This window comes from Rousettus aegyptiacus, unplaced genomic scaffold (genome assembly GCF_014176215.1).
Source record: "Rousettus aegyptiacus isolate mRouAeg1 unplaced genomic scaffold, mRouAeg1.p scaffold_m13_p_14, whole genome shotgun sequence".
Classification (NCBI taxonomy): Eukaryota; Metazoa; Chordata; class Mammalia; order Chiroptera; family Pteropodidae; genus Rousettus; species Rousettus aegyptiacus.
This window is the reverse complement of record NW_023416289.1, coordinates 5,861,028-5,877,138: the sequence shown is the minus strand read 5'-3', so window position 1 is coordinate 5,877,138 and position 16,111 is coordinate 5,861,028.

Here is a 16,111-nt window from a genome sequence, read left to right as displayed (position 1 = left end):
TGGGTAAGTAGGCAGGTAGCTAATCTGCGAGGCTGTTTTATTTTCGGCCATCACACCCCCAGAGGGTAGAGGGCTGCCTGTTATTGACCGACAGGAGAATTTTCCTAGCAGTTCAAAGACTCGACCCTGCCTTCTTCTGCCCGGCCCAACACCCAGACAGAGCTGTAGCTTAATCAAAGAGAATTAAGTAGGCTTCCAGCTTTACTCATTAAATGATGGGAAGCAGTACCCTGCTTCTCCTACGATTCCCTTTCCACAGCCTGACCACGATTTTACTGTGTGTGAAAAATGACTTGGAATCGCGACAGTACTGCAAGTGAGCGATGATTGAATTTGTTCCCACAATTAGTGTGTCTGTGATTGGCAGAAGGGAGGGGGCGGGAGGCCCGGAGAAGGGGACCTTATAGAGCGATCAACAATCAATGGTGGGAAGGTGACCTGATACCGCAGTCCTCCGCGATGGTAATCAATATCGCTCTGGCTTCGGCGAGCCCCTCTCGATCCACGGCGCCTCATCTCGACAGAGTTTATTCTTATATAAATACCTTAAATAAACAGCAGAAGGAGAACACTCAGGGATACTTTAAATTACATCCATATCGCGCGAAGGCCAAAGCGAGCTCCACTGGGGAGCGTCCGCCTCTCGGAACCAAACACGCTTCTCTTTCGAAAACCTCATAACTGGTTGTTTACACACTCCGCAACTTTGCATTTACGCCGCATCCCGATTATCAGGAGCGTTTCCGACCTGACAGACGCCGGCTGCAGTGAATGGGCGAGCTCTTCTAATTTCCGACAGGACTAAGTGGCCATGGCGAGGAGCAAAGGTTTATCTGTTTGTGATGTGCACGGGACAACGGCCACGTGTTGTTTTGAAACCCCGGCTGACACTCTTTAGGAATTGTCAAAATTATAGGGGCCCGAGATTTTCGTTGTCACTACCGGCTACCCCGCTCCCCGCCTCAGCTGAGGGGGCGGGAGGAGGATTTTGTCCGGTGTTCGTGCCTCGGAAAACAATGCAGCCCCATTGATGCGGTTTGCAGGTTGGCGAGAAGCGGCGTCAATTACATGCAGATCAATTTAATCGCAGACACCAGAGCAGACTGGGGACAAAGGCAGGCCCTGGGCTGCTGGGCCTGCTCAGCCCGCTGGGGCACAGGGAGGGGCAGTCGCCCTCAGGGTCCCCCCCCCACAACGGAAGTGCTGTCGCTGGGAAGAGCCTCCACGCATGCCTCATCCGCCCCCTTCCCCTGACGTCCACTGCCAGGCCTGCGGCACCTTGAGTCCAGGCCACCCTCCACGGGGACAACCGGAGGGGCCTTGAAGGAATGGCACGGCGGGTCCTGACACATCTGCGCTTAAAAGCCTCCCGTGTCTTCCCATCGCGCCCGGGCGACGAGGCTCTGCAGGACGTGACGGCCGCCCGCCTCTCCTTCCCCCGCAGGCTACGGGCCCACTCCTCCGGACGTCAGACCGCGGCCCCCCTTCCTACCGCAGGGCCTTCGCCGAGGCTGTGGCCGTGGCCTGGACTGCGCCTTGAGCCTCTCCTGTGTCTTCGCACAGTGGGATGCGATGTGGTGTGATATCTATTATTCTATCATAGGCCATTCACATGCATATCTATATAAATATCTGTATTTATGTCTGTAGATATCTTACACCTGCCTCGGCTCAAATGCTACCTCCTCGGAGGAGTCTCCCCTAACTTCTTGCCTAATGTCACCTCCCCACCCTTCTCCCCATCACCCATCAAATCACGTGACCTGTGTGCCCTTCCCACCAGAACAGGGACACCTCTTTCCTGCTCACTGCTCTGTCCACGGCATCTCGAGCAGCACCCAGCACAGAGCTGGCACTCAGGAAATAGTTGGTGCATTGATAAATAAATGAATAGACCCCAAGAAGGCGGTTTGGTGCCTAGACGCCCATCTGCCCAAGTCCTGGTCCCACTCATGTGGCTGTCGGTTTCTCCGCCCGCATGGCCCCTGTGGGCGCACCTACTGCCAGGCCTTCGCTTCCGCGAGCTCCTGCCTCCGCCCCCTTCCATTTCCTCCCGCTGGCTCAACCCTATGCTCTGTGGAGCCCTCATCCAATGGAAGACCCACAAGCCACACTACGTGGCGCACACCACCACGGCGTCTGGTCCCTGTAAGACGGCCTGGCCCCCAAGCTTCCGAAGCCCAAAGCGCAGTAGTCCGTGGGCCCTTCCGGAGTCTCCGTCCCCTGCCCACTCCCTCCACCCACTGCCATTTATCTGAGAAGAGCCCCCATGGGGAAGGGGATCTGCGCTACGGGGTCGTAGAGTGGGGACTATTCTCCAGGACGCAGCTTGCTGAAAGGAAGAAGGAGCCGGTGTGTTTCCTGGAGGCCCATTTGCCCCCGCACCGCCCGTGAACTCCAGACATGCACGAATCTCGAAGGCGCCTGCACGGCTCACGCTTTGCGGGCCCAGGCGGTGACTCATGGTCCCGGTCGCCCGCCAGAGAGCAAGAGAGCAAGTAGCCTCAGCGAGCACTGCAAAGAGGAGCAAGGACCGCCACATACTGAGGACGAGGCCTCAAAGACAAGGGGCCCCGACTGAGACCGGAGACCCCTCCGACGCTCACGCGAATCATCCGCGTTCCCACGGGCCCACGCAACCTCAAACGAGCCCACTGGGCTTCTCCACGACGGGGACGCCTCCCCGCGAGCCCCAGGCTGGGCCGGCGCCCTTACTCCCCCCTGCCCTGAGATTCAGGACCGCCGGCCCCGTCCCCACAGTGAACACCCAGCCAAGGCTAGGTTGCTTCCGATGGCAGGGCCGCTGTGCGACCCTCCTCCTACCTTTTCGAGGAGGCCGCTCCTTACTGAATCCGAAGACACTGTCCATCCCTGTAGCTGGGAACTCCCCCTAATGAAGAGAAGAAAAAGACACGTGTCATGCCTGGTAGGGCACCCCCTCTGGAGACAGGCGGCGGTGCAGACGATGGCAACGAGGGCCCGCCTTGTGAGCTGCAGAGGAATGGACGCCTCTCGAGAGAGACAAGCACCCCATCGCCATTCTGCCCGAAACACGACTTCCGCTCTCCCCACATTTCACCATTAGAGATTCATTCCTTTGTGTTGAGCAAATGCAGTATTAAATACCGATTACCTAGGGGAGGTGCATAAGTCACACGTTCACCTGCGTGAAGGGGAGGAGGCCATGGATCAGCAGTTCTCAGCCCTGGCTGGATAGTAGAATGACCCGGGCCACGCTTCCGAATAATTGAAACTAAATCTCTGTCGACGGGGCCCAGGCATCTCTAGTTAGTAAAAGCTCACCAGGTGGTCCAGATGCAATGTGGGTGCCGAGAGCTACTTCCCTGGGCAAACCTTCGCCTTAGGAGATACTGTACCAGGAGACCCCCCTGTCGGTCGCTTACGCTTAGCAGATCGCCCCAAGGGGAAGCCAGCTACTGTTCAGGCTGGGGGCTGGCCTGGTTTCTCCCCAGGCTGAGCTCTCTCTGCTGGAAGGGGCCCTAGGCCAGATGTGAGATGGATTCCCTGAGCCCACCTGAGGTTTCTCAATGCTCCCAGCATAGGGGCTGGAGCAAAGGACTCCGGGGTACGTGGGGGAATCGAGAAGAATTAGCTGGTAAGTGAGAGTGGAGAAACCCTGGCAGAAGGGCAAGATGTTCTCACTCGGAAATCAGGAACGAGTCACCGCGGCACGCACACTCCGGTCCCCACCGCCTCAGCCCACAGCCCGGCTCGCAGGAGTCAGGGAAAATGAAAATTAATGGGGTGGGGAAGGTAATCAGCAGTGAGTCCCACTTTTGTTAATAACCACCCTCCATCACAGGTAGAATGAGACAGAGCGTCCATTCAAGGCCAGGGTCACCTTGAAAAAGGAGGCGGGCGCCTTCGAAGGGTCTCTCTCCAGCCTGGGGCCTCCCTAGGTCATGGAGGACGGTCTCCGAAATGGCCTTGCCCTTCTGAGCTTTCGAGCCCCGAGTGCTTAAAGATCGGCTCCGTGGAGCGAACCGGAATTCTCCACCAGGACCCCTTGCGGGGTGCCTCCCAGCACCCGCACCGAGCGGTCAGCCCTGCCCGCCACCTCTCTGCCTCTGCTCCCAGCATGCCTCAGCTCCCACGTCAGCCAGGCCGCCACGTCTACCCTTGCTGCCTCATCGCCACCGACAGGGGCACCACAAACGTGGAGATGCTCTCGGGCTGAGGCTGCTGCGAGCAGGTGAGGGTCATCAGCCTCTGACCCGGAAACTACCTCCCGAGACCTTCGTTTCCAGCCTGATGATAACACCCCTTGCCCTGCCAGGAGGCCCTGTAGACCAACACCTCGCCCAAGGTGGCTCTTTGTTTCCAAAGCCATTTTCGTCTCCCCTTTGCTTACTCAGCCTCCCACGGCCCCGCGTTGCTTGGTGATGGGCGAGATGGGCAAATAGGAGCCTCCGACGGCGGGTCTTTGATGTGTGCTGTCGGGAGCTGGGAGTGACCGCTGGGCAGCATGCTGCCCACGCGGCCTAGCCTGCCATGGAAACCCTGCAATGCCAGCCAGCCCTGGCCGTCAGGTCACAGGTCAGCAGGAAGAAGGGATTTCTGTCATTTCCTGAGCGCTTCCCATACGCCGGGCACCACGATAAGCCATTTGCCTATGGTATCTCGTTCATTCCGCACACCAAACCAGTCAAATAGGGACAGCTTAGTAGTGAAAACTCAGGTTCTGGAGCCGGGCTGCCTCGCTGCAAATTCCGGCTCTGCCGTGTGACCTTGGGCAAGTGACTTAATCTCCCTGGGCCTCAAATACCTGTCACTGATCTGTAAAATGCAAATAACAGGACCTTACATCATACGATTGCCATAAAAGTTTCAACGAGGTACTATAGGAAGAGTATTTGAAACAAAGCCAAGTGTATTAGTCAGCTCGGGCCGCCATAACAAAACACACAGACTGGGCGGCAGACACAACACAAACGTCTCATGGTTCCGGAGGCGGCGAAGTCCGAGGTCGAGATGCCAGCCAGCGTAGTTCCCGGCGAGACCTTTCTTCCTGGCTCGCAGACGACCACCCTCTCGATGGCTCCCACAGGGCCTTCCCTCTGGGTGCCCCAGCAGAGAGTCCTCCAGGGCCTCTTTCTTTACTTGTAGGGCACCAGCCCTGTTGGATTAGGGCCCCACCCTAATGGCCTCATTTAACCTCTATCACCTCCTCACAGGCCACGTCTCCAAATTCAGTCACGCTGGGGGTTAGTGTTCCGACGTGTACGTGGTCGAGGAGGAGGGCGCGACTCAGTCCACAGCGCCAGGCGCGGAACAGGTTCTGAGTGTGACCTGGCGTCATCATCGCCACGTGACCCCTTCACACACGGGTGTCGAGGCCCAGAGGAGCTACGACCCTTCCTGTGGGAGAGGCAGAGTCAGGATGTGAACCCAGGACAAATCTGACTTCAGAGCCCTTGGCCGTGCCCAGATGCTAAATGCTTGGCTCTTCCCACCAGATCTGAGGGGCCCTCAACCCCCTGCCAGGCACCCTGAGTGCTCTGTGACCAATGGCCATCCCCACACACATGAGAGGAGCTATCACATCTCTTGGCCAGAGAGCCAAGGGTGTTGTGTTGTGGGCAGGAGCTGGGTGCCAAGCCCGGGGGAGTCCGTGCTTGGGAACTAGAGAAGGTATTCCCCTTTTCTGAGCTGTATCTCTATCCCAGGACCCTATATCTACATCCTGGTTCCTTTCCAGGACGCATATCAGCTGCTTGCAAGGCGAGGCCAGGACTTGGTCAGGTGGGGAAAGAGAAAGAATATAGACATAGCCGCTCCCTGTCGGCGGGGCTTCCCCTGTCCCCCCAAGAACTGAATGAAGTGGACCTGAGTGAGGCTTTCCTTGTCCTAATTGTATCAGAAAGAGCTGGGAGCCACCTCTGCCCCACAGCCAGCTTTGGTGGTCGGGCACGTAGCAGGCCTCTGGCGTGGCTTTCAGGGGCCCCTCACCCCTCATTCTGTCCGTGCGGCTTCAGTGGGGCTAATTCTCAGTGGCCGTGTGACCTCAGTCTGACCAATCCGAGCATCTTGTCTTTCTAGACACTGTAGTTGGTTCGGGGATGGGCTCATGTCCAAGCCTGGGCAAACCATCAACATTAGCGTGATCAGGGAGGAGACACTCTCTTCACTGAACTCATGCCTGAGGGACCGGGAGGTCAGCCCGGAGCCAAGCGGCCACCATCTTGCTGCCATAAAAATGGAGCCACATTGAGGAGAGTAGAGCCGAAAGAGGCTGAGGGACAGTCACAGCGGCACCATTTTGGCTCCTAAACGTAGCTGTGCCCGAATCCCAGAATGCTGGGACAGTGTAGTTACCCAAGTCAAAATAGTTCCTTTCTTGCTAGTTTGACTTAGGTTTGGTGACTTGCAAAACAAAACAAAACAAAACAAAACAAAAAACTCTTACAAGCAAAAGGAAGGAGAAGAGAACTAGAAACCCTGAACAGGATAGAGGGGTTCGGCCGCCATCTTGCTGGAGATGACAGCTGTGGCCTTCTCTTCTTCCTCATGGGGAGCCCCAGCGTTAGCCAGAACTGCCTTCTAGAAATGGCAGCGTGCTCCCCAAAGAGATGGGGAGACATATTCCTGGCTGGACTGGAAGGGAGAGGACATGGGGATTCTGGCATTGCATTTCGGAGGTGCCGGACCCTTCATGGCCCAGAAATCAATGCGCTCTCACAGGGAGCCCCCATTTGAGAGGATTGTGGCATTGATTTGGGGTGAGCCAGCCTACAAGATACATCAGGCAGGCCTGACCGATCTCCCGGCCACGTGACCAGAGCTGGCCGGTCGGGAACATTTGATTCCAAGCAGCTAATGGATCAACAGTCCATAGGCAGTCAGAATGGAGACAGCGGCTCCCGCCCCGCCAAGCCTCACGTCGGCCTGGGAACCCGGCTCCAGCCAGTCTTCACCTTGAGAGAGTGATTCTTAAGGGCTGAGCTTGGGTCACGTGCCCACCCACTGGCCAGGACAGAGAGGGGGCAAACAATAGGAGAATCTCATTGGCTGAACTCGAGTCACTGCCCCACCCATTAGCTGAGCACCTTAATTGTCAGCCCTACCCAGAGTGCCCCCGGTGAGGGAAAAGAAGCCCCTCGCCGGAAGGGACTCCAGTGGTCTCACTGGAAACAGAGTCGAGGAGGAGAGGCAGGAGGAACGCAGGTGAGGGTCACCCAGGAAAATGGCAAACGGCCGTCGCAAGGGTCAGCAATGCACCTGCTTGGGAAAGATGCTCACCCTGAGAATCCCAGTCGACTCTGTACCCACGTGCGCCTCATCAGGTGATCAGAAAGCATCTTTCCGGGTCCTGACCAAGGCGGGGAGGGGTCAGGAGGGCCGCTGCTGCTGGGGGTGCATCACAGAGGCCTCGCCTCGCGCGGGCGGTGAGCGGGAGGCTCCACGACCCCCTCTCCTCTCGTCACAGCCCCGTGAGGTGACGGACCTTGCAGAAGAGGAGACCGAGGCTCAGCTAAGGGATGCGCCCTGACACCCGGCTCCCGGAGCAGGATTTGACCGACAGTTGTCAGACACCAATGCCCCGTAGATTGTTAAGGGCAGAACTGGAGGCCGTCACGCCTCCGATCGAGGTCTCTTATGAGGAAGGGTGGGCTTTGCAAACCCCCAGCTGCAAATGCCCCAGATAACACCATGGAATTTTCTGGCTACCTTTGACTCTTCCCCCACCCTTCAGCCGGTATCCGAATACACAGGGCCAAAATCGGGGAAAGCGGAATAAATTTCCCATTTATTGAGCACCTACTAAGGGCCACCTGCTTTTCCCACTTCCTCTCGAAGCCTCCAGATAACCTTGAGAGGCGAGCGTGTTGTCTCCATCTTATAGATGAAGCCTCCGTGGCTTAGAAAGACATCCTGGGATTCCAGCCCGCGTACGGCTAACGCCCAAATCCTGGTCGGAAGGGTCGTCGTAGGCCTGGAGCAGAGGCGGCTGCCAGGCAGCCCACCTTTCGCTTCTGCGCGGTCACCAGGCCTGATGGCACGAGGTGGCCCAGCCCCTGCTCTGTCTGCTGGGCGCAGGTCTGTGACATCTGGAAACCTGCCTCCGCGAAGTTACGGCCTCACTTAACCAAAGTTTGTCAAAGGGCACCCCGGGGGGGGGGGGAAGTCTTATCTCGCCAGAGCCCTGCTAAAACCCCCGTAAGCCCGCCGCGAGCTGGAGATTGAAGTGCAATTTTGGCAACTCTCCTCCGGTGTGGAAAGAGATCACACTGAGTCATATTTCAAACAGGCACGGCTGACACAGTGTAATCTCCGGTCTTAACTGACCTTGAGAAGCAGCAGTAGAGCGGAGGGGCTGCCGCGGGTGGGAACGGAGACTCAGAGACAAATCGGAACGGGCCCGGCCGCCAGGGGCATCTCGCGGGGCCGCCGGGGCAGCCATGGCACTGCGAGCGGCAGCTCCCGACCCGGGTCGGAGCGGGGAGCCCGCCGGGGACAAGGCTCCCAGGCGTGGAGGCCCGGCCTCCCCTTCCGAGGACTCCGGCTTCGCCCCTTTCGCCAGCGCCTCACCCGTCCGGGTGCCGAGGGACGCGCCCCGACCCCCTCTCCTCCAGTGGCCATCAGGACACCGGAAATGTCGCTGGAGAAGCCATCGACCTGTTTATCTATCAGTCGCTAATCAAAAGTTTCCTGCCTCCCGTGAAAAGACCAACGATTTCCTTTGCGGGATCGAACAGGTCTGTTCTCGGAGACGGAGCGCATCGGCGGAGACGGTTTAATTACTGCCTCCCATGCTCCTTCCCTGAATAGCGATCTTTCCCGAGTGCAGGACAAACACACAGGAGGGGAAGAATTAAATCACAAAGCAGGCACTGGCTAATTGCAGGGCGTCTCCCGGGAAGTGGGGCTCCCAGGAAGTGGGGCTCCCAGGAAGTGGGGCTCCCGGGAAGTGGGGCTCCCAGGAAGTGGGGCTCCCGCGCATCCTCGCATTCGCCCATCCACAGCATCCAGTCCCGGGACTTCCAGCAGAGCCCAAGGGGGCCCGCTGTGGACACCCAGAGTCCCTCTGACGCATTAGCAACACGGTGGTCAGGCAGAGGGCTCTCGAGTCAAAGGCTGGCTTTGCATGCCAGTCCCCTCTCTGGCCACGTACTTTCTAGAAGCCTCGGCTTTTCTGCATGTAAAATGGGAACATTAAACATCCAGACAAAAGACCGCTGTGAAGGGTAAATCAGAGGAAGCAGGCTAAGCGTGGATCACATGAGAGGTCAAGTAATGAGAGCTGCTATTATTATCATAACAAAAAGGTGTTTGTAATAGATTCTTATCATATTTTACATTGGATGTGCACTTTTATAAGATTAGACCATTATAAAATATGATGAGCAGACTGTACCCTTTATACCTCCGTGAACGCCAGTCCCTGGAATGGTGCTGCCCGTAGCAGACTTTTCATAAATATGGAGAATAAATTATTACGGCAGGCACTGGGAATGGCCTGCAGTAACATGCATCGAGGCTGTTCCTTCCCCGCCTGACTCTTCGATGGAAGGATGAGACAAACGGGGTCACTTCCATGGGCGCTCTGATCCCTCTCGCCCCTCGCTGCCGCCTGGCGGTGCCTGGCCAGGTCTGGAGCGCCCATGCTCTCCCGCAGAACAGGGCCGTGAGCCTCCGGGCCACCGACAGCCCACATTGCGGGCACGGCCGGCGGGGGAGCCGTTTCCTGCCATTCCTGCCGCCGAGTGCAACAAATGACTCTTGTGTTCTACCTTTCGTGGGAAAGCATACACACACGAATAAGTTTTAGATGTCATATTGTCAGTGAACAAAATTTTCCTGAAAATTGCAGGGCCTTCCCGGGAAGCTCTTAAATAATCGCTCCAGCGCTTCAGACCGAGGGCTTTAGGAGCCTTCTCTTGCCTGCACGCTCCAGCTCGCCCCGTGGTTGTGTGAGCCTCTCTCTCGTCACAACGTGGACCCCTCCACTTCCGGCACAGAGAGCGGCTTCTGTTTTTCTGACAGCGTGTTCCATCTTCAAGGAGTCTGTTCCCTTAGTGGAGGAGACAAGACACAGACAGATACATCACACAATTAGAGAAAATGTCATCAGCGCTCATTGAAGTTCAGGAAAGGGAGATTCATGCACTATGCTGGCCCTGTGACAATCCACGGCGGAAGAAACCAACAGACCTTGGCAGCAGACGGCAAGCCTTCGCAGAGGACGTAAACTGACCCAGGCAATCAGATTCTTGCAGACTGTGGTGTGATCCAATGTACAAACAAACAAACAAACAAACACGAAAAAAAGCCTGCCTGAGAAGACTTCTTCGGGAGTCAAAACGCAAAAGTCAATGAGAAAATCGTGCGATGTTTTCCAATAAGACCAAGAACGCAGATGCCAGGCTGAGACCATCTGTTGCAATATTCCAGAAGAGGCCAATGGATACAGGTGCTGCTGTCTTGCCCTGCTTGGCCTTAAATTTCTTCCTCTCTGAAGACTGGGGAGTTGGAGCTTCTAGAAGCAGGCGGCATGAATGAGGCAGAACTGCCACAGGCATTCAGGGGATTTTAGTTCTGGGTTCCACGGTAGCTTTGCTGTGACCCCATGACTATTTAGAACATATCGCAAGACACTTAGGTTTTAGTTTGTCTACGTGTAAACTAGGAGCCCTCGGAAAGCTTAAAGCGACACTGTCTATACTTTGTTCAGAAACATGAGTTCTCAAGGATACTGATCCTTCAGAGAAAAAATAAAGTATTCTGCGGTCAACAAGTCTGGGAAACACCAGCTTCCAGAGAATCGAATGGCTATCTTTATTGTAGGACTTTCCAGAGCTTTTAATATGTATCTGTCCGTAAGCAATATCACGAAAGGGAATGACCTACTGCGCATCCAAAGTTTGCTTGACCAAGAAACCCTCTCTCAGCCCTCCTTTTTATCATAGAATCTAGAGAAATTAGTCCCAAACTTGGGTAGGTGCTGGTGCAAAGAACAGAGAATCCTTACAGTCCTCAAAGCCTATCGTTTCATCTAGACCCTCAAAAGTACACCTGCCCAGGTGTGATGCTAGCAAGATGGCTGAGTAGGAAGCTCCAGGCACACGCCCACCCCCAGCCCCTCATGGAAACACTAAATAAACAACTAGAGTCTGGCTAAAATAACTTTATAAGAGCTCTAGAAATCAAAGATCGACAGCAACCAAGCAAACGCCTAATCAAGAAGAAGCCATATTTAAATGGTTGGCGATTTTGTAGTCTTCTCACTGGTCCTTGCCTTGCTCTCTGCCTGGCACAGCACGGCACAGTTTGAAGGAAGTGGCCACCCAGCTGCCAGTCCCCTTCCCCTGAATGAAAGAGTGCAGAGCGGACCTAATTTGCAACATTCTAACCTGAGGGATTGTTCACCTGACAGACAAATGTAGCACAACTTGGATCTCAGGCTAGAGGACGCTGCAGGAAGTAGCAAGTATGGCTTATAAAAACTGCAAAGGGACTACAGACCTGAAGACTCCTGAGGCAGGAGATTAGCAACCGAGGAATGTAATAAAGCAGCTAAGGCTCAAGAGTAAGCAGCAGTGAGAGTCTTAAGAGAATTAAGACACTTAAAAGCAGCCATAGGTATTGAAAAATTGGACAAAAACACATACATAGGTCCAGGGGACACATATGTTCAGAACAGCCCTGAGAAGACCTTGTACCTTCACGCGAGGTTGATATCAAGGTTCAGAACTTGCCCTGCTAGGTGGCAAAGGTCTTACCCACCAGCGTGCAAAGGCTGAGAGAGGTGGCTGATTGTTTAAACATATAATTCTAAACAAAAGATCACGATGCGTACAAAGAAACGTGAAAACAAGGCCCATGCGAGGGAACAAAATACATCTCCAGACAGTGTCCCCGAAGAAACACAGGCATCGAACTTACTAGGCAAAGACTTTAAAATAATTGTCTTAAATATGTTTAACGAGCATTTGGAAATTTCGTTCTTTTCCAAATTTTGAACAGCAGGAGAAAAGAGAGGTTTGCAAAACGTCATGTGAAACCTTGTTTTTGTTACGTAGGTAGATACATATGTTTACACAGGCATACCTCATTTTATTGCTCTTCACTTTATTGCTCTTCACAGATGTTTCGTTTTTCACAGATCGAAGGCAAGTCCCTCCGCCAGCAAAAAGATCACGGGCTCGCTTCATTGTGGTACTCATTTATTTCAGTAGTCCGGTACCGAACTCGTAGATTCTCCGTGGTATGCTTGCACATGAAAGAGGATTTGGAAAGACAGCCATAAAACAAATTTAAGAGTGGATTTTTTTTCTGGTTACATAAAGTCGAGGGTGGTTTTTTGTTTGTTTGTTTGTTTGTGTTTTCTACTTTCGGCTTCTACTATTGCTTTTGTAATTAGAGATAAAACCGTTTATTTTAAAATCAGTCACGTACCGAGTAAGTGGCGGAAGTGGGCTTTGAACTCACGTTACTCCTCAATACACCGCGCTGCCTTCCGTCTGTCCCGGCACCGACCGACTGTCTGCTCTCTCCTCACTTAAAATGATCTCCCAGAGGATGGCCCCCGCTACAAGCCCTCACTGGGTGCCCCAGCCCATAATTTTAAGAACGTTAACAGCTCTAGGGGAGATCCTTACGCTGAGAAAATCTGAAGTTTCATCATTCGGTCGGTCGCCTTCCTATTCTAAATCATCTGCTAAGCCAGACTTCGCTTTGTTGCTTATGGACGCTAAAACTTTACCACCATGTCACTTGCAAATCAGAAAGCCAGTGGTGGAGGACACCACGCCCGTCCCGCGCCCTCTCCGGACCTCCTTCGCCGATCCTGAGCGCAAGGACCAAGAATCGGTTAGAAAGAAAATAGACGTTCTCGCTCCCGAGTTCGTCCAAGTGTCTTAGCAAATTTCCTCTTTAATTTACATAATTTCAGCTAGCATCGCTTTTCCCCAAGGGGCTTTTGGATATCACACATAAACAGGAAATACGAGTTAGTCCCTTAACCTTTGCCAAAGCCTAAATGAAAGCAAATAAAAAAAGTAATAAAATAAAATGAATGATGGTCATTACCTTGCCACAGCCTATTTCACAATAACAAGGGCTGACAAGTATTAATTCACCACGCAGCCACATACATGCCCAGACTCCGCGATGCTATACTCACTTCCTGGCACTGAAGAAGAATCTTCAGATTTCAAGTGTGTGAACTTTGAACTGTGCAGGGTCTGCAAGAATAAAATTCCACCAGGAAAGGGTTTCGGACTGAAGTCCATGGATGGATAATTCCAGTTGGAATTTATGCTTTTAAAGATAAAACAAATCTTATCACAAAGCCAGAAATGCTTGGCTACCAAGTGTAGAAAACAGAACCATTGGAAATCCATGCACTCACAAAAGATGCTAAACCTCTGAAATTATGTTTTGGGCGACAGCAAAGGAGTCCATTTTTTGTCTGAGGGACAGGTGCTTTTCTGGCAGACTGTTTCAAGTTTCGAGAGCCCCCCAACCCCTAGAGCGGTGATGCCCCGGGTTAGAAAACTCAGCCAGGGGTCTGCAGAGCAGAACTAGGGCTTCCCAGAAAACAGCTCACCCTACGGCTGATGAGGCATGAATGATACAAGCACATAGCCAACCTCTCGGCAAGAAGGAAAAATTAAGAAAGGAAGGACGCAAATACCCCGGATTTCTAGGGAGAGGATGGAGAATCTGCCACATTCTCTCCAGTACTAGTTGTAGGATACAAAATAGAAGGAATCAGAATCAAAGTCCTAAAAGAGAGTAACGTCCACCAGCGAGGGCTGCATTTTTAATCCTGGGAAACGAAGACCTTACATAAGACTTCCGGAAAAGAAAATGTATAAGTTGAACCCATACCAAAGGAAAATAAGAAAAAAAAAAAAAAGAAAGAAAAAAAAGAAAAAAAAGGGGATGAACAAAGTATCATTAGGCACCTGGATCATCAGATTTGAGGCTATGAGGCTTTCCTTTTCAGAGGCTATTAAAATGTTTAGGATATACACACACACACACACACACACACACACACACATATACACATACATATACACACACACACATATATATATATTCCAAAATATGAAAAGAAAACCATGAAATTGAAGCGAATAGGTGTTTAATTAAAACGTCTGCAAAACTTAATATTATATCAACCTCATTAATGGCTAAATTTAGCATTCATAAAAATTCCATCATATTGGAAAGCAGTTTGAAAGGTAGCGATTTCCCCCTTTGCAGGAATCCCTCAGCACACGCCGTGGGTGCCAAGAAGTCTCAGCCCTCGCGAATGAAATGAGGTACCTGGAGCCAAATCGTTTCAAAGGCAAAATGATTTTCAAAAGCGTTTTCCACAACCGTGGTGAAAGTGAGAGGTGGGCTGACGGGGGGTGGGGTCGCCAAAGGTCGGGGTGCCCGGGCATCACGACAGCTCCTCACGGGGGACACGCAGGGGGATGTCTGCTCAGCACCATCCCCTAGTCCCTGTGGGCAGCCCAGTGCTGCCTGGCTCCCAGCGCCTCCCTGGCGGGAGCCCCCACCTCTCTTTTAAGCTTTTATCATAGCAACAGCCCCAGGGCCAGACCCCTAATTGCCAGCTACTTCTAAGTACCAGGAAGAAAAAAAAAAAAACAAAAAAACAAAAAAACACCCTCTCCAGCCCTCCACCCCCTCCCCAACACAAGCCCGGGGGTCAGGCAGGTTCAAAAGGTGAAATAAATGAATCTTTACACATTATAAGGGCCCGAGCGACATTCTCCGTGGCATTAGGGCCTGCGATGGCAGCAAGGAAAGCAGGTGTCCCAATCGCCCTGTCAGCTAACGACACTGATAAGCCTGCCATGCCCGGTTCTGCTTCATTTCAAACAGACTGCTGGAAAAAAGGGAGGGGAGAGCCAGAGCAGAAATAATTGCCGAAGCTTCCAGTAAGCCGAGAGAGCCCGCAGGCAGAGATCAGCCCGCCCGATTCCCTCCTCTTCCTTTTATTTCTATAACCTTAAACGTTCTGCTATTATAAAAGTCATCATGTCAGCTTTCTCCCTAGCCTCTCCGGCTGCCCATTTTCAAATTGTATCAATTGGCGAGGCTTTGGGGCTGAAGGATTTTCATCTTGATTTATGGTGGGTGTACTTTAGAGATGAAGCGAACTCCACTGACCTGATTCGAGAGAGGAGTCAAGCTGTCCTGGGCGTGAGACCATAATTGCATCCTCCTGAAACCGGGCAGAGACTGGGAAAGGCTCGGCATGTGTCTCGTCCTTCCTTCCTTCCTTCCTTCCTTCCTTCCTTCCTTCCTTCCTTCCTTCCTTCCTTCCTTCCTTCCTTCCTTCCTTCCTTCTAAAACAATAAATATTACAGTGAATTGGAAGTGAATAGCATTGTCAGGACTCTGGCTAAGGTGGGCGAAGGAAGTCTTTGATTCTCAGCTGTCACTTGGCGCGACGGGCGGTCAGCCACCCGATCTTGAGGACGTTGATGACGGCTGGCTTCAGACTGGGTCCGAAGCGTGTTAGGCGTAGTAGGGGCCCCGAGCGGGGGGCCTCTCGAACCACCGCTTTCGAAGACAGGAAGGGGTCGAAAAACAAGGACTGTGACGGCTCTTTCACCGGAGGACTGCTTCAAGAGTGAAAAAACAAGTAAATAAAAAACCCACAAGCCTACACTGCCGATTTCAGCCAGTCCACAGGCTTCTCAGGAAGTGCTCGAGCGTTGCTTTCTAAGTCTACGCGGTGGTAGTGGGGGGCAGCGGGGAGAGGGGTTGCAGAGAATGGTTTACCAAAATGTCCAGGCAAATCGTGGGAGGGCTGGGGAGCAAATACCAACTTCCACGGTCCTTTTCACGCCCGGTCCACAAAAAGATGTGCCCAGAGGCCCCTGTCGCCCGCATCGGCGCCAGGGCCCTGGGCAGGAGCTAAGGAGGGAGACGGAGGGCAGGAGAAGAGCTTACACCTGACGCAGAGAAGGACCCTGGGCCGCCCCCCAGGTCCTCACTCAGTCTGGAACTGGGGGAGGGGGGTGGACTCTCGCAGCACAGTGGCGAGGTGAGGCGATCACTGCGGAATCACGGGGTCAGATTCAGGGGCCAACCAGCCCAGATGCCACCAAATGCACGTGAAAAT